Source organism: Phalangium opilio, unplaced genomic scaffold (genome assembly GCF_054372755.1).
Source record: "Phalangium opilio isolate 3A_F unplaced genomic scaffold, DU_Popi_V2 ptg000390l_1, whole genome shotgun sequence".
Taxonomy (NCBI): domain Eukaryota; kingdom Metazoa; phylum Arthropoda; class Arachnida; order Opiliones; family Phalangiidae; genus Phalangium; species Phalangium opilio.
In genome coordinates this window covers 7,291,659-7,307,536 of record NW_028324234.1, presented here as the reverse complement: position 1 = coordinate 7,307,536, position 15,878 = coordinate 7,291,659, and the positions used below count along the sequence as shown (strand labels likewise).

The following is a 15,878-nucleotide window of genomic DNA, read 5'->3' as shown; positions in this document are numbered from 1 at the left end:
TTCGTCAGGTATTGTGGAAAAACTCTGACTTTTCACGTTACATCTGAGACACCACAAAACGCTCCCGGATGGGCTCGAACCACCAAACTTTCGGTTCGTCAGTTATTGTGGAAAACGTTTGACTTTTTACGTTACATCTGAGACCTCACAACACCGCTCCCAGATGGGCTCGAACCACCAACCTATTGGTTAACAGCCGAACGCGCTAACCATTGAGCCACGGAAGTTCAGAAATTAAATGTTCGTCAGTTATTGTGGAAAAACTATGACATTTTACGTTACATCTGAGACCTCACAACACCGCTTTCGGGTGGGCTCGAACCACCAACCTTTCTGTTAACAGCCGAACGCGCTAACCATTGCGCCACGGAAGCCCAAATATTAAATGGTCGTCAGGTATTGTGGAAAAACCGCGACTTTTTACGTCACATCTGAGACATCACAACACCGCTCCCGGGTACGCTCGAATAACCAACCTTTTGAATAACAGTTGAGCGCGCTAACCATTGCGCCACGGAAGCCCAAAAATTAAATGTTCGTCAGGTATTGTGGAAAAACTCTGACTTTTTACGTCCAATCTGAGACCTCACAACACCGCTCCCGGATGGGCACGAACCACCAACCTTTCGGTTCATAGCCGAACGCGCTAACCAATGCGCCACGGAAACCCAAAAATTCAATGGTCGTCAGGCATTGTGGAAAAACTTTGGTTTTTACGTTACATTTGAGATCCCACAACACCGGTCCCGGGTGGGCTCGAACCACCAACCTATTGGTTAACAGCCGAACGCGCTAACAATTAAGCCACGGAAGCTCAGAAATTAAATGGTTATCACGTATTGTGGAAAAGTTTTGAATTTTTATGCTACATCTGAGACCCCACAACACCGCTCCCGGGTGGGCTCGAACCACCAACCTATTGGTTAACAGCCGAACGCGCTAACCATTGAGCCACGGAAGCTCAGGAATTAAATGGTTGTCCCGTATTGTGGAAAAGTTTTGACTTTTTACGCTACATCTGAGACCCCACAACACCTCTCCCGGTTGGGCTCGAACCACCAACCTTTCGGTTAACTGCTGAACGCACTAACCATTGCGCCACGGAAGCCCAAAAATTAAATGTTCGTCAGTTATTGTGGAAAAACTCTGACATTTTACGTTACATCTGAGACCTCACAGCACCGCTCCCGGGAGGGCTCAAACCACCACTCTTTTGAATAACAGCTGAACGCGCTAACCATTGCGCCACGGAAGCCCAAAAATTGAATGGTTGTCAGGTATTGTGGAAAAACCTTGACTTTTTACGCCACATCTGAGACCTCACAACACCGATTTCGGGTGGGCTCGAACCACCAACTTACTGGTTAACAGCCGAACGCGCTAACCATTGAGCCACGGAAGTTCAGAAATTATATGGTTGTCTCGTATTTTGGAAAAACTCTGACTTTTTACGTCACATCTGAGACCTCACAACACCGCTCCCGGGAGGGCTTAAACCACCAGCTTTTGAATAACAGCTGAACGCGCTAACCATTGCGCCACGGAAGCCCAAATATTAAACGGTCGTCAGGTATTGTGGAAAACTCTTGACTTTTACGTCACATCTGAGACCTCACAACACCGCTCCCGGATGGGCTCGAACCACCAACCTTTCGGTTCGTCAGTTATTGTGGAAAACGTTTGACTTTTTACGTTACATCTGAGACCTCACAACACCGCTCCCAGATGGGCTCGAACCACCAACCTATTGGTTAACAGCCGAACGCGCTAACCATTGAGCCACGGAAGTTCAGAAATTAAATGTTCGTCAGTTATTGTGGAAAAACTATGACATTTTACGTTACATCTGAGACCTCACAACACCGCTTTCGGGTGGGCTCGAACCACCAACCTTTCTGTTAACAGCCGAACGCGCTAACCATTGCGCCACGGAAGCCCAAATATTAAATGGTCGTCAGGTATTGTGGAAAAACCGCGACTTTTTACGTCACATCTGAGACATCACAACACCGCTCCCGGGTACGCTCGAACCACCAACCTTTTGAATAACAGTTGAGCGCGCTAACCATTGCGCCACGGAAGCCCAAAAATTAAATGTTCGTCAGGTATTGTGGAAAAACTCTGACTTTTTACGTCACATCTGAGACCTCACAACACCGCTCCCGGATGGGCACGAACCACCAACCTTTCGGTTCATAGCCGAACGCGCTAACCAATGCGCCACGGAAACCCAAAAATTCAATGGTCGTCAGGTATTGTGGAAAAACTTTGGTTTTTACGTTACATTTGAGATCCCACAACACCGGTCCCGGGTGGGCTCGAACCACCAACCTATTGGTTAACAGCCGAACGCGCTAACAATTAAGCCACGAAAGCTCAGAAATTAAATGGTTATCACGTATTGTGGAAAAGTTTTGAATTTTTATGCTACATCTGAGACCCCACAACACCGCTCCCGGGTGGGCTCGAACCACAAACCTATTGGTTAACAGCCGAACGCGCTAACCATTGAGCCACGGAAGCTCAGGAATTAAATTGTTGTCCCGTATTGTGGAAAGGTTTTGACTTTTTACGCTACATCTGAGACCCCACAACACCTCTCCCGGGTGGGCTCGAACCACCAACCTTTCGGTTAACTGCTGAACGCACTAACAATTGCTCCACGGAAGCCCAAAAATTAAATGTTCTTCAGTTATTGTGGAAAAACTCTGACATTTTACGTTACATCTGAGACCTCACAGCACCGCTCCCGGGAGGGCTCAAACCACCACTCTTTTGAATAACAGCTGAACGCGCTAACCATTGCGCCACGGAAGCCCAAAAATTGAATGGTCGTCAGGTATTGTGGAAAACCTTGACTTTTTACGCCACATCTGAGACCTCACAACACCGGTTTCGGGTGGGCTAGAACCACCAACTTACTGGTTAACAGCCGAACGCGCTAACCATTGAGCCACGGAAGTTCAGAAATTATATGGTTGTCTCGTATTGTGGAAAAACTCTGACTTTTTACGTCACATCTGAGACCTCACAACACCGCTCCCGGGAGGGCTTAAACCACCAGCTTTTGAATAACAGCTGAACGCGCTAACCATTGCGCCACGGAAGCCCAAATATTAAACGGTCGTCAGGTATTGTGGAAAACTCTTGACTTTTACGTCACATCTGAGACCTCACAACACCGCTCCCGGATGGGCTCGAACCACCAACCTTTCGGTTCGTCAGTTATTGTGGAAAACGTTTGACTTTTTACGTTACATCTGAGACCTCACAACACCGCTCCCAGATGGGCTCGAACCACCAACCTATTGGTTAACAGCCGAACGCGCTAACCATTGAGCCACGGAAGTTCAGAAATTAAATGTTCGTCAGTTATTGTGGAAAAACTATGACATTTTACGTTACATCTGAGACCTCACAACACCGCTTTCGGGTGGGCTCGAACCACCAACCTTTCTGTTAACAGCCGAACGCGCTAACCATTGCGCCACGGAAGCCCAAATATTAAATGGTCGTCAGGTATTGTGGAAAAACCGCGACTTTTTACGTCACATCTGAGACATCACAACACCGCTCCCGGGTACGCTCGAACCACCAACCTTTTGAATAACAGTTGAGCGCGCTAACCATTGCGCCACGGAAGCCCAAAAATTAAATGTTCGTCAGGTATTGTGGAAAAACTCTGACTTTTTACGTCACATCTGAGACCTCACAACACCGCTCCCGGATGGGCACGAACCACCAACCTTTCGGTTCATAGCCGAACGCGCTAACCAATGCGCCACGGAAACCCAAAAATTCAATGGTCGTCAGGTATTGTGGAAAAACTTTGGTTTTTACGTTACATTTGAGATCCCACAACACCGGTCCCGGGTGGGCTCGAACCACCAACCTATTGGTTAACAGCCGAACGCGCTAACAATTAAGCCACGAAAGCTCAGAAATTAAATGGTTATCACGTATTGTGGAAAAGTTTTGAATTTTTATGCTACATCTGAGACCCCACAACACCGCTCCCGGGTGGGCTCGAACCACAAACCTATTGGTTAACAGCCGAACGCGCTAACCATTGAGCCACGGAAGCTCAGGAATTAAATTGTTGTCCCGTATTGTGGAAAGGTTTTGACTTTTTACGCTACATCTGAGACCCCACAACACCTCTCCCGGGTGGGCTCGAACCACCAACCTTTCGGTTAACTGCTGAACGCACTAACAATTGCTCCACGGAAGCCCAAAAATTAAATGTTCGTCAGTTATTGTGGAAAAACTCTGACATTTTACGTTACATCTGAGACCTCACAGCACCGCTCCCGGGAGGGCTCAAACCACCACTCTTTTGAATAACAGCTGAACGCGCTAACCATTGCGCCACGGAAGCCCAAAAATTGAATGGTCGTCAGGTATTGTGGAAAACCTTGACTTTTTACGCCACATCTGAGACCTCACAACACCGGTTTCGGGTGGGCTAGAACCACCAACTTACTGGTTAACAGCCGAACGCGCTAACCATTGAGCCACGGAAGTTCAGAAATTATATGGTTGTCTCGTATTGTGGAAAAACTCTGACTTTTTACGTCACATCTGAGACCTCACAACACCGCTCCCGGGAGGGCTTAAACCACCAGCTTTTGAATAACAGCTGAACGCGCTAACCATTGCGCCACGGAAGCCCAAATATTAAATGGTCGTCAGGTATTGTGGAAAACTCTTGACTTTTTACGTCACATCTGAGACCTCACAACACCGCTCCCGGATGGGCTCGAACCACCAAACTTTCGGTTAACAGCTGTACGAGCTAACCATTGAGCCACGGAAATTCAGAAATTAAATGTTTGTCCCGTATTGTGGAAAAGTTTTGACTTTTTACGCTACATCTGAGACCCCACAACGCCTCTCCTGGGTGGGCTCGAAACACCAACCTTTCGGTTAACTGCTGAACGCGCTAAACATTGCTCCACGGAAGCCCAAATATTAAATGTTCGTCAGTTATTGTGGAAAAACTATGACATTTTACGTTACATCTGAGACCTCACAACACCGCTTTCGGGTGGGCTCGAACCACTAACCTTTCGGTTAACAGCCGAACGCGCTAACCATTGCGCCACGGAAGCCCAAATATTAAATGGTTGTCAGGTATTGTGGAAAAAACTCGACTTTTTACGTCACATCTGAGACATCACAACACCACTCCCGGGTACGCTCGAACCACCAACCTTTTGAATAACAGTTGAGCGCGCTAACCATTGCGCCACGGAAGCCCAAATACTAAATGTTTGTCAGGTATTGTGGAAAAACTCTGACTTTTTACGTCACATCTGAGACCTCACAACACCGCTCCCGGATGGGCACGAACCACCAACCTTTCGGTTCATAGCCGAAAGCGCTAACCAATGCGGCACGGAAACCCAAAAATTAAATGGTTGTCAGGTATTGTGGAAAAACTTTGGTTTTTACGTTACATTTGAGATCCCACAACACCGGTCCCGGGTGGGCTCGAACCACCACTTTCAATGAGTGTTTTATAGGGAATTAAGCTGAATTCGGTCAAAAATTTCTCCAAAAAAAAAAATGCATTCAAAAAAGTACCGAAAAAATCGCAGGTTTTTCTTCTTCAAGACACAAAATCCGTGAATACGATTTCTTATTGAAAATTGAATTTTAAGTTTTTTGAATGAATATCGTTACATTGCTTGAATTAAAGCAAAAAGTATAAAAATAATGGTTTCAATGAATATATTTGAAAATAGTGAAGAAATACTCAAAGTATGATTCTTTGGCCGTGAAACGTCGATTTTGAAAATGTTATTAAAACTCGAGGTACATTTTTATTTATTGTTCAATCGAGATGAAATCACTTTTATTGAGTGTTTTATAGGGAATTAAGCTGAATTCGGTCAAACATTTCTCCAGAAAAAAATGCATTCAAAAGTGTACCGAAAAAATCGCATGTTTTTCTTCTTCAAGATACAAAATCCGTGACAACGATTTCTTATTGAAAAATTGAATTTTAACAGTTTTTTGAATGAATATCGTTATATTTGCTTGAATTAAAGCAAAAAGTATAAAAATAATGGTTTCAGTGGTTATATTTGAAAATAGTGAAGAAGTACTCAAAATATGCTTCTTTGGCCGTGAAACGTCGATTTTGAAAATGTTATTAAAAATCGAGGTACATTTTTATTTATTGTTCAATCGAGATGAAATCACTTTTAATGAGTGTTTTATAGGGAATTAAGCTGAATTGGGTCAAAAATTTCTCCAGAAAAAAATGCATTCAAAAAAGTACCGAAAAAATCGCATGTTTTTCTTCTTCAAGATACAAAATCCGTGACAACGATTTCTGATTGAAAAATTTAATTTTAACAGTTTTTTGATTGAATATCGTTACATTTGCTTGAATTAAAGCAAAAAGTATAAAAATAATGGTTTCAGTGAACATATTTGAAAATAGTGAAGAAATACTACAGTCACTGGTAACAAGATCTAACTGCATTCTCGACGCTCCCACTACCGTGATTATTGCTATTTTTCTGTTGTGCCCTACTTGTGAGAAGTCAGTTCGCTTTCGCTCGTGATCGATTAGTTTTGTTGCCAAATCCGGCCCCATCAAAAACGAGTAACTAGCAAACCGTGTTAAAAAATCTTCTGTTATTGCGTCGCAACCCAAAAAAAATGGCGTGTAAATTCAAGACCAACGTACTTTCGTGAAACATTCAACGCCCGCTATATAAAAAATAAAATCGAATATCTCTTATTTTATCAGCAACCGACGAAAAATTTGGAATCTCAATTTTTCACTCTTCAGAGCACCAGCCACTGTGAACAAGGACTAACTGTATTCTATCTTTCAGGTATGAATGATCACCTTTAACGTATTCAACGTCTCGCCTTCCACTGTGATCGCTACCGTCGGCTTAGCTACTTGCAAATCGTCGTAAGTCATCCCGCTTTTGCTGGTGGACAGCTTTCTCCAAGACCCGTATTTGCCTCGTGATAAGTACCATTAACGCATAACTTACAATCCGTGCTGAAACAAAAAACATCCGTTCTTGCGTCGCTTAAAAAGACCTGGCGTGCAAAGCCAAGAGCTTCGGTCTTCTTAAAAAAATCAACGCCCGCTTCTAAAAAAAAAGAAAGGAACTACTCTCGCTTATCTCATCTACAACCGAGGATTTAAATTGTGATCTCAACGCTTTGGAGCTTCAGTCACTGGTAACAAGATCTAACTGCATTCTCGACGCTCCCACTACCGTGATTATTGCTATCTTGCTGTTGTGCCCTACTTGTGAGAAGTCAGTTCGCTTTCGCTCGTGATCGATTAGTTTTGTTGCCAAATCCGGCCCCATCAAAAACGAGTAACTAGCAAACCGTGTTAAAAAATCTTCTGTTATTGCGTCGCAACCTAAAAAAACTGGCGTGTAAATTCAAGACCAACGTACTTTCGTGAAACATTCAACGCCCGCTATATAAAAAATAAAATCGAATATCTCTTATTTTATCAGCAACCGACGAAAAATTTGGAATCTCAATTTTTCACACTTCAGAGCACCAGCCACTGTGAACAAGGAGGGGTTTGTTTGTTCATGTATTGCTTAATTACTTGAACCTGTTCTTTCAATTAAAAATAATAACATATCTTTAGTGTAGCGGTTATCGCATCCGCCTCACTCCCGGAAGGCCACAGGTTCGAAACCGCGAAGTTTTTTTTTGCTTGGAACATGCAAAGACCTTTATAATTATCCGAACATTTGTGTCAAGGTCACATTATTTACATCCCCGTATCTCTGGTAGAACCAGAGTTACGAGCCTGCAAAGTTTATTTTCAAAAATCAAAAGTAACCTTCTAACAATAAGTGAGACAAAAAATAAGTTGACGACGATATTGAGGTAGCCTCAAGTTTAAAGTATCCTTGTATGGGGAGCAAAGAGTACTATAACATATCCAAAGGAGATCCCACTATCTCTTGTAGAACAAGAGTTATGAGCCTCCAAAGTTTAGTGCAAAAATCATAAGTAACATAATAAAAATAAGTGAGACGATACCAAAGTTGACGAACATTTTGCTTAATATCTCGGCCCTTGTTTGTCGTAGCTCAATGTTTTTAATATGGTTAGATGGGGGACAATTTGGACTATAACATATCCTAAGGACATCCCCGTATCTCTAAAAGACACAGAGTTATGGGCCTGCAAAGTATAGTCTAATGCATTTCCTATGGACGGGTTGTTTGTTTACGTTTAGCTTAATTACTCGGCCCCTGTTTGTCGTAGCTCAATGTTTTTAGTATGGTTAGATGGGGGACAAATTGGACTATAACATACTCAAAGGACATCCCCGTATCTCCAGTGGAAACAGAGTTACGAGCCTGCAAAATATAGTCTAACTCATTTCCTATGGAGGGGGTTTGTTTCTTTTCGTTTTGCTTAAGTACTCGGCCCCTGTTTGTCGTAGCCCAAAGTTTTTAGTATGGTTAGCTGAAGGACAATTTGGACTATAACATATCCTAAGGACATCCCGGTATCTCTAGTAGACACAGAGTTATGGGCCTGCAAAGTATAGTCTAATGCATTTATGGAGGGGTTTGTTTGTTCACGTATTGCTTAATTACTTGACCCTGTTCTTTCGATTAAAAATAATAACATATCTTTAGTGTAGCGGTTATCGCATCCGCCTCACTCCCGGAAGGCCACAGGTTCGAAACCGCGAAGTTTTTTTTTTTTGCTTGGAACATGCAAAGACCTTTATAATTATCCGAACATTTGTGTCAAGGTCACATTATTTACATCCCCGTATCTCTGGTAGAACCAGAGTTACGAGCCTGCAAAGTTTATTTTCAAAAATCAAAAGTAACCTTCTAACAATAAGTGAGACAAAAAATAAGTTGACGACGATATTGAGGTAGCCTCAAGTTTAAAGTATCCTTGTATGGGGAGCAAAGAGTACTATAACATATCCAAAGGAGATCCCAGTATCTCTTGTAGAACAAGAGTTATGAGCCTCCAAAGTTTAGTGCAAAAATCATAAGTAACATAATAAAAATAAGTGAGACGATACCAAAGTTGACGAACATTTTGCTTAATATCTCGGCCCTTGTTTGTCGTAGCTCAATGTTTTTAGTATGGTTAGATGGGGGACAAATTGGACTATAACATACTCAAAGGACATCCCCGTATCTCCAGTAGAAACAGAGTTACGAGCCTGCAAAGCATAGTCTAATGCATTTTCTATGGAGGGGTTTGTTTGTTCACGTATTGCTTAATTACTTGACCCTGTTCTTTCGATTAAAAATAATAACATATCTTTAGTGTAGCGGTTATCGCATCCGCCTCACTCCCGGAAGGCCACAGGTTCGAAACCGCGAAGTTTTTTTTTTATAATTATCCGAACATTTGTGTCAAGGTCACATTATTTACATCCCCGTATCTCTGGTAGAACCAGAGTTACGAGCCTCCAGAATTTAGTCTAATGGATTTCCTATGGAGGGGTTTGTTTGTTTACGATTAGCTTAATTACTCGACTACTGTTTGTCGTAGCTCAATGTTTTTAGTATGGTTAGATGGGGGACAAATTGGACTATAACATACTCAAAGGACATCCCCGTATCTACAGTAGAAACAGAGTTACGAGCCTGCAAAGTATAGTCTAATGCATTTTCTATGGAGGGGTTTGTTTGTTCACGTATTGCTTAATTACTTGACCCTGTTCTTTCGATTAAAAATAATAACATATCTTTAGTGTAACGGTTATCGCATCGTGGCTCAATGGTTAGCGCGTTCGGCTGTTAACCAATAGGTTGGTGGTTCGAGCCCACCCGGGAGCGGTGGTGTGGGATCTCAAATGTAACGTAGAAAGCCAAAGTTTTGCCACAATACCTGACGACCATTAAATTTTTGGGCTTCCTTGGCGCAATTGTTAGCGCGTTCAGCTGTTAATCGAAAGGTTGAAGGTTCGAGCCCACCCGGGAGAGGTGTTGTAGGGTCTCAGATGTAACGTAAAAAGTCTTAACTTATCTACAATACCTGACAACCATTTAATTTCTGAGCTTCCGTGGCTCAAAGGTTAGCGCGTTCGGCTGTTAACCAAAAGGTGTGTGGTTCGAGCCCATCCGGGAGCGGTGTTTTGGGATCTCAAATGTAACGTTGAAAGCCAAAATTTTTCCACAATACCTGACGACCATTTAATTTTTGGGCTTCCGTGGCGCAATGGTCAGCGCGTTCAGCTGTTAACCGAAAGGTTAATGTTCGAGCCCATCCGGGAGCGGTGTTGTGACGTCTCAGATGTAACGTAAAATGTCAGAGTTTTTCCACAATACCTGACGAACATTTAATTTTTGGGCTTCCTTGGCGCAATTATTAGCGCGTTCAACTGTTAATCGAAAGGCTGGTGGTTCAAGCGCACCCGGAAGAGGTGTTGTGGGGTCTCAGATGTAGCGTAAAAAGTCAAAACGTATCCACAATACGTGACAACCATTTAATTTCTGAGCTTCCGTGGCTCAAAGGTTAGCGCGTTCGGCTGTTAACCAATATGTGTGTGGTTCGAGCCCATCCGGGAGCGGTGTTGTGACGTCTCAGATGTAACGTAAAATGTCAGAGTTTTTCCACAATACCTGTCGAACATTGAATTTTTGGGCTTCCGTGGCGCAATGGTTAGCGCGTTCAGCTGTTAATCGAAAGGTTGGTGGTACGAGCCCACCCGGGAGAGGTGTTGTGGGGTCTCAGATGTAGCGTAAAAAGTCAAAACTTTTCCACAATACGTGACAACCATTTAATTTCTGGGCTTCCGTGGCTCAATGATTAGCGCGTTCGGCTGTTAACCAATAGGTTGGTGGTTCGAGCCCACCCGGGAGCGGTGTTGTGGGATCTCAAATGTAACGTAAAAATTCAAGGTTTTTCCACAATACCTGACGAACATTTAATTTTTGGGCTTCCTTGTGGCAATGGTTAGCGCGTTCGGCTGTTAACCTAAAGGTTGGTGGTTCGATCCCAACCGGGAGAGGTGTTGTAGGGTATCAGATGTAACGTAATAAGTCATAACTTATCCACAATACCTGACAACCATTTAATTTCCGAGCTTCCGTGGCTCAATGGTTATCGCGTTCGGCTGTTAACCAATAGGTTTGTGGTTCGAGCCCATCCGGGATGCGGTGTTGTGAGGTCTCAGATGTAACGTAAAATGTCAGAGTTTTTCACAATACCTGACGAACATTTAATTTTTGGGCTTCCGTGGCGCAATGATTAGCGCGTTCAGCTGTTAATCGAAAGGTTGAAGGTTCGAGCCCACCCGGGAGAGGTGTTGTGGGGTCTCATATGTAGCGTAAAAAGTCAAAACTTATCCACAATACGTGACAATCATTTAATTTCTGAGCTTCCGTGGCTCAATGGTTAGCGCGTTCGGCTGTTAACCAATAGGTTGGTGGTTCGAGCTCATCCGGGAGCGGTGTTGTGAGGTCTCAGATGTGACGTAAAAAGTCAAGGTTTTTACGCAAAACCTGACGAGCATTTAATTTTTGGGCTTCCGTGGCGCAATGGTCAGCGCGTTCAGCTGTTAACCGAAAGGTTAATGTTCGAGCCCATCCGGGAGCGGTGTTGTGACGTCTCAGATGTAACGTAAAATGTCAGAGTTTTTCCACAATACCTGACGAACTTTTAATTTTTGGGCTTCCTTGGCGCAATTATTAGCGCGTTCAACTGTTAATCGAAAGGCTGGTGGTTCAAGCGCACCCGGAAGAGGTGTTGTGGGGTCTCAGATGTAGCGTAAAAAGTCAAAACTTATCCACAATACGTGACAACCATTTAATTTCTGAGCTTCCGTGGCTCAAAGGTTAGCGCGTTCGGCTGTTAACCAATAGGTGTGTGGTTCGAGCCCATCCGGGAGCGGTGTTGTGACGTCTCAGATGTAACGTAAAATGTCAGAGTTTTTCCACAATACCTGACGAATATTTAATTTTTGGGCTTCCGTGGCGCAATGATTAGCGCGTTCAGCTGTTAATCGAAGGGTTGAAGGTTCGAGCCCACCCGGGAGAGGTGTTGTGGGGTCTCAGATGTAGCGTAAAAAGTCAAAACATTTCCACAATACGTGACAACCATTTAATTTCTGAGCTTCCGTGGCTCAATGGTTAGCGCGTTTGGCTGTTAACCAATAGGTTGGTGGTTCGAGCCCATCCGGGAGCGGTGTTGTGAGGTCTCAGATGTGACGTAAAAAGTCAAGGTTTTTACACAATACCTGACGAGCATTTAACTTTGGGCTTCCGTGGCTCAATGGTTAGCGCGTTCGGCTGTTAACCAATAGGTTGGTGGTTCGAGCCCATCCGGGAGCGGTGTTGTGAGGTCTCAGATGTGACGTAAAAAGTCAAGGTTTTTACACAATACCTGACGAGCATTTAACTTTGAGCTTCCGTGGCTCAATGGTTAGCGCGTTCGGCTGTTAACCAATAGGTTGGTGGTTCGAGCCCATCCGGGAGCGGTATTGTGACGTCTTAGATGTGACGTTAAAAGTCAAGGTTTTTCCAAAATACTTGAAGACCATTTAATTTTTGGGCTTCCGTGGCGCAATGGTTAGCGCGTTCAGCTGCTATTCAAAAGACTGGTGGTTTGAGCTCTCCCGGGAGCGGTGTTGTGACTTCTCAAATGTAACATAAAATGTCAGAGTTTTTCCACAGTACCTGTCGAACATTGAATTTTTGGGCTTCCGTGGCGCAATGGTTAGCGCGTTCAGCTGTTAATCGAAAGGTTGGTGGTACGAGCCCACCCGGGGGAGGTGTTGTGGGGTCTCAGATGTAGCGTAAAAAGTCAAAACTTTTCCACAATACGTGACAACCATTGAATTTCTGGGCTTCCGTGGCTCAATGATTAGCGCGTTCGGCTGTTAACCAATAGGTTGGTGGTTCGAGCCCACCCGGGAGCGGTGTTGTGGGATCTCAAATGTAACGTAAAAATTCAAGGTTTTTCCAAAATACCTGACGAACATTTAATTTTTGGGCTTCCTTGGGGCAATGGTTAGCGCGTTCGGCTGTTAACCGAAAGGTTGGTGGTTCGATCCCAACCGGGAGAGGTGTTGTAGGGTATCAGATGTAACGTAATAAGTCATAACTTATCCACAATACCTGACGACCATTTAATTTCTGAGCTTCCGTGGCTCAATGGTTAGCGCGTTCGGCTGTTAACCAATAGTTTGGTAGTTCGAGCCCATCCGGGAGCGGTGTTGTGAGGTCTCAGATGTGACGTAAAAAGTCAAGGTTTTTCCACAATACCTGACGACCATTTAATTTTTGGGCTTCCGTGGCGCAATGATTAGCGCGTTCAGCTGTTAATCGAAAGGTTGAAGGTTCGAGCCCACCCGGGAGAGGTGTTGTGGGGTCTCATATGTAGCGTAAAAAGTCAAAACTTATCCACAATACGTGACAATCATTTAATTTCTGAGCTTCCGTGGCTCAATGGTTAGCGCGTTCGGCTGTTAACCAATAGGTTGGTGGTTCGAGCTCATCCGGGAGCGGTGTTGTGAGGTCTCAGATGTGACGTAAAAAGTCTAGGTTTTTACGCAAAACCTGACGAGCATTTAATTTTTGGGCTTCCGTGGCGCAATGGTTAGCGCGATCTGCTGTTGACCCATAGGTTGGTGGTTCGAGCCCACCCGGGAGCGGTGTTGTGGGATCTCAAATGTAACGTAAAAATTCAAGGTTTTTCCAAAATACCTGACGAACATTTAATTTTTGGGCTTCCTTGGGGCAATGGTTAGCGCGTTCGGCTGTTAACCGAAAGGTTGGTGGTTCGATCCCAACCGGGAGAGGTGTTGTAGGGTATCAGATGTAACGTAATAAGTCATAACTTATCCACAATACCTGACAACCATTTAATTTCTGAGCTTCCGTGGCTCAATGGTTAGCGCGTTCGGCTGTTAACCAATAGTTTGGTAGTTCGAGCCCATCCGGGAGCGGTGTTGTGAGGTCTCAGATGTGACGTAAAAAGTCAAGGTTTTTCCACAATACCTGACGACCATTTAATTTTTGGGCTTCCGTGGCGCAATGATTAGCGCGTTCAGCTGTTAATCGAAAGGTTGAAGGTTCGAGCCCACCCGGGAGAGGTGTTGTGGGGTCTCATATGTAGCGTAAAAAGTCAAAACTTATCCACAATACGTGACAATCATTTAATTTCTGAGCTTCCGTGGCTCAATGGTTAGCGCGTTCGGCTGTTAACCAATAGGTTGGTGGTTCGAGCTCATCCGGGAGCGGTGTTGTGAGGTCTCAGATGTGACGTAAAAAGTCTAGGTTTTTACGCAAAACCTGACGAGCATTTAATTTTTGGGCTTCCGTGGCGCAATGGTTAGCGCGATCTGCTGTTGACCCATAGGTTGGTGGTTCGAGCCCACCCGGGAGCGGTGTTGTGGGATCTCAAATGTAACGTAGAAAGCCAAAGTTTTTCCACAATACCTGACGACCATTTAATTTCTGAGCTTCCGTGGCTCAATGGTTAGCGCGTTCAGCTGTTAATCGAAAGGTTGGTGGTTGTGGGGTCTCAAATGTAACGTAGAAAGCCAAAGTTTTTCCACAATACCTGACAACCATTTAATTTCTGAGCTTCCGTGGCTCAATGGTTAGCGCGTTCGGCTGTTAGCTAATAGGTTGGTGGTTCGAGCCCACCCGGGAGCGGTGTTGTGGGATCTCAAATGTAACGTAGAAAGCCAAAGTTTTTCCACAATACCTGACGACCATTTAATTTTTGGGCTTCCGGGGCGCAATGGTTAGCGCGTTCAGCTGTTATTCAAAAGACTGGTGGTTTGAGCCCTTTCGGGAGCGGTGTTGTGAGGTCTCAGATGTGACGTAAAAAGTCTAGGTTTTTACGCAAAACCTGACGAGCATTTAATTTTTGGGCTTCCGTGGCGCAATGGTTAGCGCGTTCTGCTGTTGACCCATAGGTTGGTGGTTCGAGCCCACCCGGGAGCGGTGTTGTGGGATCTCAAATGTAACGTAGAAAGCCAAAGTTTTTCCACAATACCTGACGACCATTTAATTTCTGAGCTTCCGTGGCTCAATGGTAAGCGCGTTCAGCTGTTAATCGAAAGGTTGGTGGTTGTGGGGTCTCAAATGTAACGTAGAAAGCCAAAGTTTTTCCACAATACCTGACAACCATTTAATTTCTGAGCTTCCGTGGCTCAATGGTTAGCGCGTTCGGCTGTTAGCCAATAGGTTGGTGCTTCAAGCATACCCGGGAGCGGTGTTGTGGGATCTCGAATGTAACGTAGAAAGCCAAAGTTTTTCCACAATACCTGACGACCATTTAATTTTTGGGCTTCCGTGGCGCAATGGTTAGCGCGTTCGGCTGTTAACCGAAAGGTTGGTGGTTCAAGCCCATCCGGGAGCGGTGTTGTGACGTCTCAGATGTTACGTAAAAAGTCAAGGTTTTTCCACAATACCTGACGACCATTTAAATTTTGGGCTTCCGTGGCTCAATGGTTAGCGCGTTCGGCTGTTAACCAATAGGTTGGTGGTTCGAGGCCACCCGGGAGCGGTGTTGTGGGATCTCACATGTAACGTAGAAAGCCAAAGTTTTTCCACAATACCTGACGACCATTCAATTTTTGGGCTTCCGTGGCGCAATGGTTAGCGCGTTCGGCTGGTAACCGAAAGGTTGGTGGTTCAAGCCCACCCGTGAGCGGTGTTGTGGGATCACCAATGTAACGTAGAAAGCCAAAGTTTTTCCAGAATACCTGACGACCATTTAATTTTTGGGCTTCCGTGGCGCAATAATTAGCGCGTTCAGCTGTTAATCGAAAGGTTGGTGGTTCGAGCCCACCCGAGAGAGGTGTTGTGGGGTCTCAGATGTAGCGTAAAAAGTCAAAACTTTTCCACAATACGTGACAACCATTTAATTTCTGAGCTTTC

General features: G+C 44.5%; 4 non-coding genes across 4 annotated transcripts; 1 reads left to right on the top strand and 3 right to left on the bottom strand.

Annotated features, from left to right (window-relative positions):
• Positions 1–595: 595 nt before the first annotated feature.
• Positions 596–668, bottom strand: TRNAH-AUG (transfer RNA histidin (anticodon AUG)). Its single transcript has one exon. It is a non-coding gene; the product is annotated as a tRNA-His (tRNA).
• A 1,489-nt stretch (positions 669–2,157) lies between these two features.
• TRNAH-AUG (transfer RNA histidin (anticodon AUG)) lies at positions 2,158–2,230 on the bottom strand. Its single transcript has one exon. It is a non-coding gene; the product is annotated as a tRNA-His (tRNA).
• A 1,488-nt stretch (positions 2,231–3,718) lies between these two features.
• TRNAH-AUG (transfer RNA histidin (anticodon AUG)) lies at positions 3,719–3,791 on the bottom strand. The gene has a single exon. It is a non-coding gene; the product is annotated as a tRNA-His (tRNA).
• Positions 3,792–15,578: 11,787 nt separating this feature from the next.
• Positions 15,579–15,651, top strand: TRNAT-GGU (transfer RNA threonine (anticodon GGU)). Its single transcript has one exon. It is a non-coding gene; the product is annotated as a tRNA-Thr (tRNA).
• The last annotated feature ends 227 nt before the right edge of the window (positions 15,652–15,878 follow it).